The sequence below is a fragment of the Lagenorhynchus albirostris genome, chromosome 6 (genome assembly GCF_949774975.1).
Source record: "Lagenorhynchus albirostris chromosome 6, mLagAlb1.1, whole genome shotgun sequence".
Classification (NCBI taxonomy): Eukaryota; Metazoa; Chordata; class Mammalia; order Artiodactyla; family Delphinidae; genus Lagenorhynchus; species Lagenorhynchus albirostris.
The window spans coordinates 1694827-1711682 of NC_083100.1; the positions used below are offsets into that span (position 1 = coordinate 1694827).

Genomic DNA, 16856 nt, shown 5'->3' on the forward strand with positions numbered 1-16856 from the left:
ATCAGCTATACATATACATATATCCCCATATCTCCCACCCTCCCTATCCCACCCCTCTAGGTGGTCACAAAGCACCGAGCTGATCTCCCTGTGCTATGCGGCTGCTTCCCACTAGCTATCTATTTTACATTTGGTAGTATATATAAGTCCATGCCACTCTCTCACTTCGTCCCAGCTTACCCTTCCTCCTCCCCGTGTCCTCAAACCCATTCTCTACATCTGCATCTTTATTCCTGTCCTGCCCTTAGGTTCTTCGGAACCTTTTTTTTTTTTTAGATTCCATATATATGCGTTAGCATACAGTATTTGTTTTTCATTCTGACTTACTTCACTCTGCATGACAGACTCTATGTCCATCCACCTCACTACAAGTAACTCAATTTCATTTCTTTTTATGGCTGAGTAATATTCCATTGTATATATGTACCACATCTTCTTTATTCATTCATCTGTCGATGGACAATTAGGTTGCTTCCATGTCCTGGCTATTATAAATAGAGATGCAATGAACATTGTGGTACATGACTCTTTTTGAATTATGGTTTTCAAGCACTCTATTCTTAATTTACTACTAAATCCTCCTTTGGTTTTTAGGTTTCATAAAAACCTTCATGCAGGTAAGAGAGTGTTCTTGGTGCAGAAAATGTAGCCCATTTCTTCCCACCCCATGGGTTAACCTTGACCTAACATTTTTATGTGTTATAGTTGTGCTTACTTTTGCTCCTTTTTAGGGTCTGCTGAAGATGGCGGTATATAGACTGAATTAACAAGGGCTGGTGGGGTTTATCAGAAGAGGGACACCTGCCGAGCGGGTTGGTGGTTTCACGCAGCCTGGTGATTAAGCTCATGGTCTAATGGACAGGATATGCATGTTGACTAGAATTGATTTGACTGAATTTATTATGGACTATTAATAATCTATATGTACTATGCAATACTAATAATAAGATGTACGTGCCTATAAGCATGGGGTAGATAGTGTAATGTACAATTATCCCTGTAATGTAATATGTACATATAAAGTATATGTACTTATTAATGTGGTGGTACAAGTATGAACGATGTACATAGTAGTTTGTGATAAAATGGACTGTTTTAATACTGATATAGTTCTTAATAATTTTATAAATGTCATAATTTCAGGGAATAGTTTAAGTAGAATTTCAGCTTTGGGTGCTGGTGGCAAAGCTTAGGGCTTCTTCCTTGAGTGTTAGAGAGGTGTGTTATTCTCCTCTTCTGGTTTACAAGACCAGGATAATGTGATGTACTACAAAGACTCTTCATTTCAGGAGATTGTTTTCAATGATGCTAGTTACTGGTATTAGCACTAGAATTAAAAGAAAGTATAAAATAGACGCGAGTTGTCCGATAATGATGAAGGAGTGTCCTCCAACCCATGTGAGTGTTAGTAGGTGTGCCACTAGCACTCAAAATACGATCTGGCTAAGGGGTCGGAATGCTATGCTTCATTGTTTGGATTTGTGGAGTACTGGGATAAATGTTAGAATCAGGATTGAGAGGAATAGGGCTAAGCCTCCTCCTAGTTGGTTGGGGATTGATCGTGGGATTGCATATGTGAATAGAAAGTATCACTCTGATTTAATGTGTGGTCGTGTGTCAAGCGGGTTTGCTAGGGTGTAGTTGTCGGGGTTGCCTAGCAAGTTCAGTGAAAATAGGACTAGTATTATTCAGGCTAGGATTAGTAGTAGGGCACCTAGGATGTCTTTGATAGTGTAATAGGGGTGGAATGGAATTTTGTCTGTGTCAGATGGGATTCCTGTGGGATTGTTGGATCCCGTTTCGTGGAAAAATAGTAGGTGGACAGCTGCTAGCACTGTGATGATGAAGGGGAGAATAAAATGAAAAGCGAAGAATTGCATGAGTGTTGCTCTGTGTACAGAAAAGCCACCTCAGATCCATTCAACAAGAGTAGTGCCAATGTACTGGGTTGCTGAGAGCAGGTTTGTAATGACTCTTGCCCCTCAGAATGACATTTGTGCTCATGGTAGTACACAGCCTATAAATGCAGTAGCTATAACTGTAAGCAGTAGAATAATTCCGATGTTTCATGTTTCTAGAAAGGCATAGGACCCATAACATAGGTCATGTCCTACGTGAATATAAAGGCAGATAAAGAACATGGAAGCTCCGTTTGCATGTAGATATCGAATGATTCATCCATAGTTAACGTCTCAACAGATGTGTGCTACTGACGAGAAGGCAGTTGTTGTGTCTGGTGTGAGGTGTATTGCTGGGAATAAGTCTGACCAGGCAAATGCCTAGTAGAGAGCCAAGACTCCATCATGATGAAATGTTTGATGGGGTTGGGAGGTCAATAAATGTATTGTTGATTTTTGTTAGGGGTGTGTTTTTCGGATGTTGGTCCTTGGTGTTCTTATAGTTGAATGACAATGATGATTTTTCGTGTCATTGGTCATGGTTGGAATCCATGTGAGAATGATGATGACGTATTTATTTTAAGTGTTATTTTTGTGATCAGTTCTGTGAGGGTTTCTTCAAAACCTTCACCTATTTATGGGGGCTTTGGGTTGATTGTGAGTGGTGGTATTGGGTGTGGGATCGTGTTGAACTTTGGTGGTTCATTTTTAGGTTTGATGGTGTTTTTGGCTTATTCAGGGGGGATATTAGTTGCGTTTGGCTATACGACGGCTATGACCACTGAGCAGTATCCTGAGGTTTGGGGTTCTAATAAGACTGTCTTGGGGGTGTTTCTTTCAGGGTTGATAATAGAATTTTTGATGGTATTTTATATTTTAAAGGATGAGGAGGTGGAAGTTGTGATTCAGTTCAATGGGTTGGGAGACTGAGTTATTTACGATACTGGTGACTCTGGCTTTTTTAGTGAGGCGGCTATAGGGACTGCGGCATTGTACAGTTACGGTACCTGGTTGGTGATTGTTACTCGTTGGTCGTTGCTTATTGGTGTTGTGGTTATCATGGAGATTACTTGTGGTAATTAAATAAAAGCACGCTAAGGGTGAGAGTAATGAGGAACGATAGGAAGTATAGGCTGATAAGGCCTTTTTGGCTTGAGATTAGCGTGGAGAACTTTAGTTGAGTAAGCAATGTGGGTTTTGGTAAAATGTTTGTTTTCTAGTCAGATTAAGTCCAAAAGGGAGGATGCTGACTTCTGGCTTAGGTTTAGGTAAGGAGGAAGACAGTACATGATGGTGGAGAAATATCCTGAGACTAGAGAATTCAAGGGTATTTGAGGGGTGGATGAATTTTAAGTTCTGTGTGTTAAGGTTGATTTCGAGCGCCCGTGCGAAGCCTAGGATGGTTACTGCAAGCGCAGTTAGTTCTAGATGTAAGGGTGTGGTTATTAGGGGGATGTGGTTGGAGATAATGAGCCCAGCAAAGACATTTCCAATTAGTAGGCGTTTGATGGAGTTAATTAAGAGGGGGTCGTTTTCATCGATGGGGGTTCGGGGAAAGAAGCGGGGTTGTCCTAACAGAGAGAAGAAGATGATGTGGGTGCTGTAGACAGCTGTGAGGGAGGCGGCAGTTAGAGTTATTAACAGGACTCAGGCGCTGGTGTAAGACGTATGAGCGGCTTCGATGATCAAGTCTTTAGAAGCCGGTGAGGAGAGGCCTTCCTGTTAACGCCAGACACCCGATAACGAGGGCTGTTGTGGTGAAGGGTAAAGCCTTGAATAGGCCTCCTATGTCTCCAATATCTGGTTTGTCGTTCAGCCTGTGACTAATGGATCTGGAGCATATGAATAGCATGGCCTTAAGAAAAGCATGCGTGCAGATGTGCAAGAATGCTGGGTAGGGTTTGCTGATGCCGATCGTTACCATTAATCGGCCTAATTGGCCTGAAGTGGAGAAAGTGATCATTTTTTTAATGTCATTTTGGGTGAGAGCACCTATAGCTGTGAATAGGGTGGTGAGGGATCCTAAGCAAGGTGCTATTGCTGGAATAAGTTTGCTGTTTTCTGTTAAAGGGTGAAATCGAATAAGTAGGAAGGCTCCTGCCACAACTATTGTGCTTGAGTGGAGCAGGGGTGACACAGGGGTGGGGCCCTCTATTGCTGAGGGGAGTCAAGGGTGGAGTCCACATTGGGCTGATTTTCCGGCTGTGGCTAGTACGAGTCCTATAAGGGGGAGGTTCGAGGGATTTAGGTCGAGTATAAAAATTTGTTGCAGGTCTCATGTGTTTGAGTCAAACAGGAATCATGCTGTTGACATAATGAGCCCGATATCCCCAGTGCAGTTATGTAAGGTTGCTTGGAGAGCAGCTGTGTTTGCATCTGCGCCTCCACACCACCACGCAAGGAGCAGGAGCAGGAAGGGTATCATTCCAACCCCCCCCCATCCAGTAAAAAGCTGGACGAGGTTATTGACCGTAACGAGGATTAGCATGGTGATGAGGAAGAGGAGCAGGTACTTGGAGAACCAGTTAATGTAAGGATCTAAGTGTAGGTACCATACTGAGAGCTCCATAATGGACCACGTAACAGATAATGCTACTGGTACGAATATTATTGAGAAGTAATCTTTTTTTTTTTTTTTTTTTTGCGGTACGCAGGCCTCTCACTCTTGTGGCCTCTTCCGTTGCGGAGCACAGGCTCCGGACACACAGGCTCAGCGGCCATGGCTCACGGGCCCAACCACTCCTCGGCATGTGGGATCTTCCCGGACCAGGGCACGAACCCGTGTCCCCTGCATCGGCAGGCGGACTCTCAACCACTGCGCCACCAGGGAAGCCTGAGAAGTAATCTATTTTGAAGCTAAGTGTTAATTTAAGGGTTTGGACGGTGATTCAATGTCAGTTTGAAATAATTATTTCTTGGCCTGTGTGGAGGAATATTATTGTTGGAACTAGGCTGGTGATACAAGCACGTGAGACGGTATTTTTTTACGTATGGTGGATTTTTGTCCCTTCTGTAGAAATCTGTGTTAGTTATTATAATTGGGTTAATTAGTGTTAGTGTGTGACCAGAGCAAAAGAGGAAAATAGGTTTATTACTTGGAACTGCACCAGTTTTTTGGCTCCTGAGACCAATGGATAACTACTATCCTCTAAAAGCCTGAAAAAGCCATCTGTTAGGCATGGGAGCAGGAAGTAGCAGTTCTTCCGGTACTTTCTCGGTAAATAAGAAGTCTCAGTCTTCTGTCACTAGATTCACAATCTAGTGGTTTTTTTAACTCTACTTACAATACAGGGGGCCCAGGATGATTTTGGGATTTAGTGATAGGAGTAGGAGGGGTAGAACGCGGAGGGCTACAAGGGCGTTTTCTCGTGTGAAGGAGGGTGTGATATTATTAACATGGTGTGTGTATTTACTGTGTTGTGTTGTAATTAGTATGTATATAGAATATAGGGCTGTAATTACAATGTTAGTTCCCATTAAGATAATGGTCAAGTTTGATCATGAGAAGGTTGACATAACTACGAACAGTTCTCCGATTACATTAATAGTTGGGGGCGGGGCTACGTTGGTCAGGCTCGCCAGTAGTCGTCAAGTGGCCATCAGCGGGAGGAGGGTTTGTACGCCTCGAGGGCCGTGTGGCTGACGGAAGAATACGCGGTAAGTGATTTTAGGTCTGTTTGACGTAGACAGATTGAACTGGTTATGATTATCCCTCATGAGGAGAGCATCAGAAAAGGGTATGCCACGAATTCTATCTGGGGATTGAGTACTGCTGTAGCTCATAGCACGCCGTAGTCCCCGAGTTTTAGTTATGCGGCTGCAAGGACTATAGAGCCTGTGATGGGAGCTTCTCCGTGTGCTTTGGTAGTCAAAGGTGGAGGCCATAGAGGGGTGTTTTTACCATAAAGGCTATTGTGCAGGCTAGTCCTATAAAAACGTTGGATCAGGAGTTGGGTAATGCTTGGGTTCAATACTGAAGTACGAGGGAATTCAGAGAGCCCGTGGTGTTTTGGCTCTATACTAATGCCACTAGCCGCGGGAGTGATCCGACTGGTGTGTAGAATAGAAGATAGAGCCCTGCGTTGAGTCGTTGTTTGGTTACCTCATCGAGTGACGATGATGAGTGTAGGAACCAGTGCGAGTGACGATGATGAGTGTAGGAATTAGTGTGGCCTCGAATGTGATGTCACATAGAGTTAGTTCTGTGGCGGTAAATGTTAGGATTACAAATGTTTGTAATATGATTAGTCTAGTGATGCGTAGTATTTTCAGGTCAGCGATTCTTTGAGCAGGTGAGACTGACTGGCTATAATATCAGAGGTAGGAGTATATTGTCAAGATCAGTAGCGGTGCAGATAGGGAGTCGGAAAAAATATTAATGAGAAATTAAGGCTGTTGTCATTAAACTGGTTAAGAAGAAGCAGGCTTGTGAGGCTAACTAGCAGGCTATGGGTTGTAGTGTTAATTCAGATTATATTGTTTTTTGATAATCAAGTCAGTGGTGTTAGTATAATCGCAGGGATAATAAACTTTAGCATTGGAGGAGGTTACGGTTTTGTACGTAGTCCGAGCCATACGTGTTGATACTATTCCTAACAAGGATAATCTGAGCGCGGCTTCACGGGCTGTGAACACCGGTGGGGTGATGGGTATTATGCTGGCGAAGGTGAGGTGTGAGTTTCGGATTATTAGGGTCACCAGGATGTATAGTGATAATATTATGCCTTCGAGACATGATAGTGAGGACAGTAAGTGGGATAGATAGATTAGCAGCCCTACAAGGGATACCGTGAAAGCTATAATAATATTTATGTACACTAAAGACACTTGGTAAATATGAGTTTAGTCATCATCTAATGAGTCGAAATTATTTGTTTTGTTTTAAACGAAATACCATCTCCAGTCCACTCCAGTCCTTTTTGAGCTCACTGTAGGCCAGGCTAATTGCCAATAATGAGATTAAAAGTAAAACCATGGTGAGTATTGTTTTTAGATTACTTGTTTGAGTTGCTCAGGGGAGGGGCAGTAGGAGGGCAATTTCTAGGTGGAAAAGGAGGAATGGGATTGCTACTAGGAAAAATTTTATGGAAAAAGGCAGGCGGGCGGATCCTATGAGGTCAAATCCGCATTCATAAGGGCTTGTTTTCTCTGCATACATGTTTAGTTGGGGGAGTCAGAAGGCAATGAGTACACGCAATGAGGCCAGTGCAGTATGTGTCAATAGGGTCAGTATTAAGTTTTTTATTCTTTTTCGGGGTGTACCGACACTAACTGATTACAAGTCAGTTGCACCAATTAATACTATAAGAATTATGCGCCTCATCGATAGATAGATACGAAAAGGAAGAGTCATAAAACATCTACAGAATGTCAGTATCAAGCAGCGGCTTCAGAGCCGCTGTGGTGGTTGGATGTGAAGTGGAATTTTAATTGGTGCAGGAAACAAACAATAAGGAAAGTGGACCCAATGATTATGCGCAGTCCGTGGAACCCCGTGGCCATGAAGAAAGTTGGTCCACATACTCCATCTGAGATTGTCAATGGGGCTTCATAATACCCCAAGGCTTGTAGGGGTGTGAAATATACGCCCAGGGCAATTGTAATAAAGAGGGCTCGGAGTATGTGCTTGCGATTTCCTTCCATAAGGCTGTGGTGGGCCCAGGTGATAGACACCCAGAGGCTAATAGCACAGAAGTGTTGAGAAGCAGCACTTCTAGAGGATTTGGAGGGCGAATGCCTGTTGGCGCCCAGCACCCGCCTAATTCAGGAGTAGGGGTGAGGCTTGAGTGATAGAAGGCTCAAAAGAAGCCAGTAAAAAAAAAAAAGGACTTCTGAGATGATAAATAAGATTATCCCATATCCAAGCCCTTTTTGGACGATTGGTGTGTGATGGCCTTGGAAGGTGCTCTCTCCAATAAAACTCATCATCACTGATATATTGTTAGAGTATTAGTTAGTAGGCCTAATATTAGTAGTATTATTGAGTTGAAGTGGAATCACATGATTAGGCCTGATGTTATGAGGAGGGCTGAAAGGGCTCCTGCGAGAGGTCAAGGACTGGGGTTTACCATGTGGTATGCGTGGGTCTGGTAGGTCATTATGTGCTGTAATGCAAATATAGGCTTACTAGGAGGGTAAACACATAGGCTGGAATTATAGCAATGGCAAATTCGAAGATGGTGAGTAGGGTGAGACGATGAATGTAATAAAAGCTGTGGCAGTGTTGATACTTATTTGTGCTAAAGTTGTCCCTCCGATTAGATGTATTAATACATGTCCTGCTGTAATATTGGCTGTTAATCGCACAGCTAGTGCTACCGGCTAGATAAACAGGCTGATAGTTCAATAATCACTAGTATGGCGGTAAGGGAGGTGGGTGTGCCTTGTGGTAAGAAGTGAGCTAAAGACACTTCTGTTTTGTTTCAAAAACCTGTAATCATGGTGCCGGGGAATCCTCATAGGGGAATGGCTATTCCACATTTATTGAGAGCTGTGAGGTGAGTGTAAACAGGTGGGGTAGTGGTCCCAGAAGGTTGGTCGACCCAACTTTAATAAATAATAAATAAATAAATAAATAAATAAATAAATAAATAAATAAAATGAATGATATTAGTGATCAACTCTGTCCCTTGTGATTGTGTGTGCTTATTATTTTGATGTAAGTTGGACTAGTCATTGTTTTAGGGAAATTATGCGATTATTAATTAGTCGTTTTGATGTTAGAAATAAAATACTTGGAAACGTAATAATTAAAATGGCTACAAGGAGGCCTATTATTGTTGGGGTTATGAAAGAGGCAAATAGATGTTCGGTCATTTTGTTTCTCAAGGAGTGGACTGTTTTTGCACTTTGGTGAGTGTTGACTCTGGCTTGGGGTAGTAAGTGTACTTTGAGACTTTTAGTTGAAATATAATAAACAGTGTTAGAAACATAGATGAAATGGTAGTGAATCATGTTGATATATCTAACTGTGGCATGCCATTAAGGAGAGTCTTAGCTCTCGGTCTTTAACTTAAAAGGTTAACGCTACCTAGCTTCTTAATGAGTTTACAATATTGATGCGGATCATTTTTCAAAGTATTTTAGGGACACTAATTCAGCGACAATTGGCATGAAGTTATGGTTTGACCCACGAATCTCTGAACCCTGTGTCCGTAATGCAAACCTGGTCGCGCTGATATCGGGGTTGTTTGATCTAGACGCCCTGGGATTGCGCCCGTTTTCAGGCCTGGGGAAGGTACGGCTCCTGAGCGTAACACATCCTCGGAGGAGATTATTGTTCAGAGATTGTCATTTCCATGGGCAACACTACTCGGTTATCTACTTCGAGCAGTCGTAGCTCCCCTGGTTTTAAGGCTGATGTTGGGATTCATAGGAGTCAAAATTTAAGTCTTTGTAGTCAATGTACTTATAGCTTCAGTGTCACTGGTGGCCTGTAGTTTTTACAGTAAGAGACGCGTTGTTGATTTCATCTATCGTGTAGAGGATTTGCAACGATGGCAGGGCGATTACACTCAAGATAACGGCCGGTAAGACGGTTCAGATGCTTTTCTACTTCTCGTGCCTCTATCGTGCTGGTAGGTGTTAGCTTAGCTGTTAGCGTTAGTGAAATGATATAAAGAACCAGAGAGCTAATGAAGGAGACAGTTATTAGTGTGTGGTCATGAAAGTGTAGTAATTCTTCCATGATGGGTGATGTTGCGTCTTGAAACCCTAGCTGGAAAGGATATGCCGTAGAGATATACAGGATTTCCATCTGTGACTTAACTTTGACAAAATTACATAAAATTTTACTAATACCTCGTTTATGGAGAAAGACATAGTGGTTACGGTGTCCCCCTATGGACAAGGACCTTGGGGACCTCCCCCTCCAGGGTGAAGAGAGCTTCCCGGCAGTGGCTGGGGGGCAGATCCCCAAGACGATGGCAGAGACAGACAGCCCAGCACATCCAAGAGGAAGACAGCCCGAGACCTAGGACGTATGGGGCCACCGAGGGGGCCGAGCAGGGGTAGCTGTTTAGGCCAGGTCCCTGCCTCTGCTGCACCGGGCGCCCTCCAACTACCCTCCTCTCTCCCCTGCGTCCCGCCCTCCCTGCCCACCCTAAGAGGGACGTGTGCATCTCTTCCTGGGGTCAGCAACAGGGAAGAGTTACAGGAAGAGGTGGAGCTCTTCAGGCTGAGAGGGGGAGGGGAGGTGACCACGTAGCTTTACTGGGATTGTGTGTGTTTGCTGGGGAGGGGGCAGGGGCGTGAAATTTGAGCTCACCTTTAAAGGATCAATTAAAATTTTACTGAATTTTCACTTGAATTTCCCCATCTGCCACCTTAATTATGCCTAACCCCGAACCGAGCTCTAAGCCATCTGTGTTCTTATCTCATTAGATTGGGGTTATTTGTGTTTGTCCGATTCCAGCAGGAAGCAGTGAGTCCCTCGCAGGGAAGAGCCAAGTCTAGGACGTTCTGGATCTTTTGAAGCCAACAGATGCCTGTCACACCACAGGGTCTCGGAAACGGTCAGTCGAGCAGATGCTTCGTCAGTGGTGATGTGAGGGGTGGACTGAAGCTTCTCTGTTAACTGGCCTTGAATTAGAAGTAGCAGAACTGAGACCTGGGGCTCCGGGTGGAGGCCTTGCTTGGTGAGCCCTGAGAATGGCCGGGCTAGGGCTGGGTGGTCACACGCTGGAGTGGGAAGCAGGGGTCCTTGCATGTGTGCAGATATGGTACACACACACTGCTACAGCCAGAGCCTGGGCACGGATGCAATCAGCCTTTACTGCCCTTCACATCATGCTTGGCACACGGTAGGCGCTCAGCAGATGCTCCCAGCATGAGTGTTAGTGTGGGAAACCCTGTAACAGGGCTCACTCAACAGGAGAGAGGAGCTCTAAATCCAACCTGGGAGCCACTGGCCTCACTAAGCCCGATACATCTTCCCGGGGCACAGGACAGAGCGGGCGCCCCGTTTCCTGCCCAGCGGGAGCTGCGGCCCGATGGGAACCTGTTCACTGGGGGCCCCCTATGGGGCAGAGGCTCGTTAAAGAAAGCAGGTCACATTTCCATGTAAAACTCATAAGCTTATGTGGCACAACCAGAGAAAACAGGTGTTTTAACTGCACGAAACCAGGCATCGTGGTCAAAGGAGCCGCCAAAGGCACAGGCTCACAGGTCATCACAAGCAGCTCCTGGAAAATAAAAGTGTCAACCCAGAACTGGAAGGCATTTCTGGAAACTCTGGAGAAATGGTTTCTCTCACTGCAGGGGGCGTGGCTTAACACCAGGCAGCATCACAGCTCGAGCCTGAAATATTTATCCGGAGCCACTAAAACGTTTGCGAGCCCCAGGTTGCCAGGAGGCAGAGGAAGGGCAGACGCTGGAGCTGCTGGAGCTGCTGGAGCTGCTGGAGCTGCTGGGCCCCACGAGCTCGCTGCCCCCCTTCTCCCCTTCAGCTGATCCAGAGCGGACTCCCAGGCAAAGCAGCTATTCCCTCCTCAAGGGCACCCCTACTCCCACAGGTGTGCACGGGCACGTGTGCACACATGCATACGTGTGAGCGTGCACGCACGCAGCACTCACCGCGGCCAGACCTCTTACAGACATGAATGCAGGTCTCCTCCTCCCAAGGAGGCTGCACCCTGCTTCACAGAGAAGGAGTGGAGACACAGGACAGCCCAGTGGCCTGCCCCCGCCGCACGGGGCCCTACCGCTGCCCCACACAGCTTATGCCCGGTAGCCAGCACCAGCAGTGGCCGTGGAGTCAGGGGTCCAGTGATGGGCCTGTGGTCCCAAGTTCAAGCCCAGCCAATTGCAGGCCCCAGGCCTCCTCCCACTTCCCTCTCACCCATCACCCCCACACACACACACATGCAAACACATGCGCACACATTGCTGATTTAGAAAACTGACACAAGACTTTGGGAGAAGGGACAAAAAATGACTATTCAAATCACAAATGCCCATCAATCCATTAAAAAAAGATTTTAGCCCCCAAAAGTAGGAAAGACATCATCCAAGAATAGAGGACAGGGCTTCCCTGGTGGCACAGTGGTTGAGGGTCCGCCTGCCGATGCAGGGGACACGGGTTCGTGCCCCGGTCTGGGAGGATACCACATGCCGCGGAGCGGCTGGGCCCGTGAGCCATGGCCGCTGAGCCTGCGCGTCCGGAGCCTGTGCTCCGCACGGGAGAGGCCACAGCAGTGAGAGGCCCGCGTACCACAAAAAAAAAGAATAAAGGACAAAGCTTCCAGACCATCCTGCTCTTTTCGTCGCCTCACCACTCTGTCCTGGTCTGCCTGCGTCTCATCCCGCTGGCTCTGGGGGTCCCACCATGGACCACGGGTGCAGGCGAGTGGGGCTCCGGCCAGGGAAGTGAAGGGTCACATGTGACAGGAGATGGCTCTGGACACGGGACACGGACCTCAGGCAGGTGGCTGGAGCGGTGGGGATGGCAGACTCTCGTGTGGACAGGGGAGGGGAACCTGTGCCCTGAGGGCAGGTCTGTGCCTGGCCCGCCCCCCCCACCCATGGTCACCTTTGTCACACCAGAGGGCAGCACATGGACGACACTTGGGAGAGACCTGACGCCCCGCGGGCTGGATCCTGGCCCGGGGCCTCTGTCCCACATCGGCCCTGAGAAAGCAAAAGTAATGTCAGGCTTTGGCTGAAGACAAGCTCACTCATTATGGAAGAGGAGAGACTGTTTCTGTTCTCAGCAGGAGGCATATTTACTTCTTTGCGTGAAGGTATTTCTAAACACAGGTAATTATAAAAATCATTACCCCTCAAACCAGCGTGGGAAACCATATGGTCGGTAATACGTTCTTAAATAATTACCCTGGGCAAGTTCTCCGAAATAATATTTCCTATTTGTTTTCTGCCTTTCTGCAGAAAATAAATCTTCCAGTGTGTTCTCTCATTTGGAAAACAGGTAGGCAACAACTCTCTGGATATCAATAGCGAAAGGAAGGAAGAGAAGGTGTCTTGGGCCCCAACCTCCTGACCTGGAGGACATGCTCCCTGCCTTCCAGGCCTGCGGCCCTGCCTGAGGCACTGAGTCCCAGGCCGCCCAAGCATCCTGGCTCACCCCGGTGGGAGCCAGGCTCCAGCATCAGGACCAGCCTCGGGGCTGCCTCCGCGGGGGCCCTCACATCCCTCTGGGCCGAGCTCAGCTTTTCTCCTCTGTTGGTTGTTCACGGATGAGGCCTGTTCGAATCCTGGGGGATTTCAGGTCCATCCAAGCACGATGACCCCACGAACCCAGGCCAGCCCTGCCGTAAAGGGACCCGTCCAGGCTGGGGGAGGGGGAGGCGGTGTGGTTTGGCCGGGCCAGACACAGGGTACATCAGCCACTGGGGCCTTGGCAACTTCCTGTCACCTCCTTGCTTCTCTGGGACCCCCACCTGGGGCAGGGTCCCCGCCCCATCCTGCTGCTGCCTTCCCTCCATTCTTACAGAGTCTCTGTGTTCTTGCCTTTTTTGCTTGAACTTAGAAAGTAAATACTCTTTGTAACTCTGCTGGTGAGGACACGAAGCAGACTTCCTCAATTCTCCATCTGTGGACATAGATTCTAATTCAAAAGAACACAGTATGTCAGCCTGCTTTTCATGAGAAACCGTCTCCCCGTCGAGGCTCTCCCGGCCCTCGGGAGGCCGTGCTCATCTCCTCGCTTTCGCCTGGCTCTGTGGAGCACCGTCACATCCCATTCAGTTTGAGGTCCTGGTCGCTTGCCCAGAGTGGTTGACATCACTGCCCATCACCTCATCGGTGGCAGTGCCCCCCCCGGGTGTTTGGGGTGCTCCCAGGAGGAAGGGCGTCTGGGGGGACATTTGGAGCGACACCCCTGCAGGCAGACCATCTTTCTCCACACACAGCATCCCACCACCTTCGGCTCTTGTTTTGCCAGAAAGCTGCAGACCTTCTTCTGGGTTCTCTCACTCACTGCACAGGGGCTCATGGAGCAGAGGTGTGTAGGGCAGGGGGCGGGGTGGGCCAGGGCAGCCTCCGGGGGCCAGTTCATTGCCCTTGTCTTCCGGCAGAGTCTCTCTGATGTTGAACATTTTACGAGGAAGCATCTCGTCAGGCCTTTGGTGCTGACTCAGCAGCATAGGGATTGGATGACTCTGCTTTTTCCAACCTTGGTTGTTTTTCCAGTTCCAGAAACACCCTTTAACGATGGCTCCACGATTTCTGTGCTGTTTGGCTTCTTTCCTTTTTTTTTTTTTTTTTTGCGGTACGCGGGCCTCTCACTGTTGTGGCCTCTCCTGTTGCGGAGCACAGGCTCCGGACACGCAGGCTCAGCGGCCATGGCTCACGGGCCCAGCCGCTCCGCGGCATGTGGGATCCTCCCGGACCGGGGCACGAACCCGTGTCCCCTGCATCGGCAGGCGGACTCTCAACCACTGCGCCACCAGGGAAGCCCTGTTTGGCTTCTTTTGAAAGAGCTGCTTTCTAGGCTCCAGTCTCAGGGATCTCCAGAACCCCACTGCTGTGTTTCAATGTATTCTTATTCTTTTTTGTCCTGGGTCCGTTGTCCGAGTTTATCTTCTGTTTTACTCACTGAGGCGTCGGTGCTGTCGGCTGGGTTTTCGTGCCTCTCGTGCTGATGGTAACGACCATGGTGCTCCGATGAGGCACCTTTTGGGTCCAGACTCTGCTGTTTATTTAGCTGGCGTCAGACATGCCTGCATTTCTTCCAGGTAAATTATTCCCATCCTCCAGGCTATCCTTGTCCGAGAAACATTGAGAGTATGGTTGCTGGTTGCAGGTTCCAACTCACTGCTTTTTCTCTTCTCACTTTAGGAAAAGCTTGTATGTTAATACAGAAGTTCTCTCTCTTTGTTTATTCATACTTGCTTGAGGTTTGCTTGCTGGTTCCCATGGTGGCTTGGTTACCCAGCATGCAAGGGGAGCGCTCAGCACTGTACCGAAAGCACGATGAATGCACAATGCGCGTCACTGATGCTCATCACTGAAGAGGCTGTCCAAGTCCATCTATTAGATCTTCTAATGTAACCGAAGGTTAAGTTCACCTCATCATTGTTCGTTCAGCCTCTCCAGGGGCCCCCAGGTTGACCAGCTAAGCCTTCCTCGGAGAAGGCTCTCCTGCACAGGCCGCCCTCCTGGAACCGTAGGTTTCTCAGGACACAATGACCACAGCAGAAAGTGGTCACACTTTCTTTTTCGGTCCACACACAGCTGGACAGCGAAGAAAGCTGACACTGGCCTTGGTCTTTGGCCATGCACCCCAGAGCCCCAGAGGGCAGACTCCACCAAAGGCGACAGTTTGCCCAGAATGCCTGCACCCTCATCCGGAGTGAAGGGGCCACCTCTGGCGGCTCGGAGGAGCACACAACACGACACGACTACCCTAAACCGTCACCCGATGGATCCGCCGGGCTTGTAGGCGCCCTCTTAACATCCATCCTGACACTCTCTGGCCTCAGCCCCGTCAGAACAGTGCTACAGGGTGCGGACCTCATGAAATCTAAATTTCAGATTTCCGATCTAGAATGTTTTCTACTGCACACAGGATAGGTCTACAAGAATGCCAGAAAGGTTCCTGGTGCCTGCATTTCTTCATGCATTCTCCTTGCCCTGGTTGCTTCTTTGCAGGTTCATTTCAGTGTTGACAGTTGGGACCAACAAGGGCACCCGCAGCCAACTCTCCCTCTGCAGATGCTGATGGCAGCATCGGGGCCAAAACCGTTGTTGATGTAGTGCCCATGCTTTGCCCTCCAAAAGCCACCCAGCGTTCATTACACAGTGTGTGCGACGGCAAGCTCACGCTACATTACGGTTGCTAAGAAAATGACTCATGCCCATGAAAACGAGGGTCTAAATAGCATTCCTGGACGATTTTTAATGCAGAATGAATGATACGTCTACCGATATGGAGATTATCAGGGAAACAGATTGACTTAAAGTGTCACATATATTCACCATGGCTACAACTCGGCTCACATATTAGGTATTTTATATCAGCGGGACAAAGTTCAAGTAATCACCGTGCATTTTTCTAACATGAATCCATTGAAAATACCAGATTGATAAGGCAGGTCAGGAGACATCATTTTCCCAGGAGTATAGGGACCTAACTGATTCAAAAATATATACTATTTTTAGTCTATTAGTACCGTTTTTTAGCTTCATTGAGGTATAACTGACAAATTAAAAGAGCATATATTTAAGGTGTTCATCTTGATGAGTTTATAGATGTACATACTGTGAAGTGATCACCATGATCAAGTTAATTAACATGCCCATCACCACACATAGTCAACCATCTTCTTTCTTTCTTTTTTGTTCCTTCCAAGTTGAGAACACTTATCTACTCACTGAGTAAATTTCAAGTATATAAAACGGTATTGTTAACTATAGCCACCAGGCTGCACATGAGCTCTCCAAACCCATCTTGCATAACTGAAACTTTGCACCATTTGGCAAACGTCTCTCCATTTCCCCTCCCCCAGCCCCTGGAAACCACCATTCTACTCTGCTTCTGTGAGCTGGACTGTTTAAGATTCCACAAATAAGTAGTGTCATGCAGTACTTGTCCTCTGTGTCTGGTTTACTTCACTTATCATAATGTTCTCAAGGTTAATCCATGTTGTCACGAAGTGCAGACTTTCCTTCTTTTTTAAGGCTGAATAATATATATCTATATATAGATATAGCTATATCGCATTTTCTTTATCCATTCATCTTTCGATGGACATTTAGTTTGTTTCCATATCTTAGCTTTTGTGAATAATGCTTCAGTGAACATGGGAGTGCAGATATCTCTGAGATCCTGATTTCATTTTTCGGGTAAAATCCTAGAAGTGGAATTGCTGTGATCATACGATCATATGGCCATTCTATTTTTAATTTTTTGAGGACCCTCCATACTATTTTCCATAACGGCTGCACCAATTTATATTCCCGCCAAGAGAGTGCAAGTGTTCCCTTTTCTCTACAGTCTCA

The 16856-nt window shown here is 47.0% G+C and overlaps 3 pseudogenes; all 3 read right to left on the reverse strand.

The window, feature by feature from the left end:
- Positions 1-1280: 1280 nt before the first annotated feature.
- LOC132521969 (cytochrome b-like) lies at positions 1281-2438 on the reverse strand (annotated as a pseudogene).
- A 526-nt stretch (positions 2439-2964) lies between these two features.
- On the reverse strand, positions 2965-4861 carry LOC132521934 (NADH-ubiquinone oxidoreductase chain 5-like; annotated as a pseudogene).
- Positions 4862-7217: 2356 nt separating this feature from the next.
- Positions 7218-7996, reverse strand: LOC132521935 (cytochrome c oxidase subunit 3-like; annotated as a pseudogene).
- Between the last annotated feature and the right edge of the window lie 8860 nt (positions 7997-16856).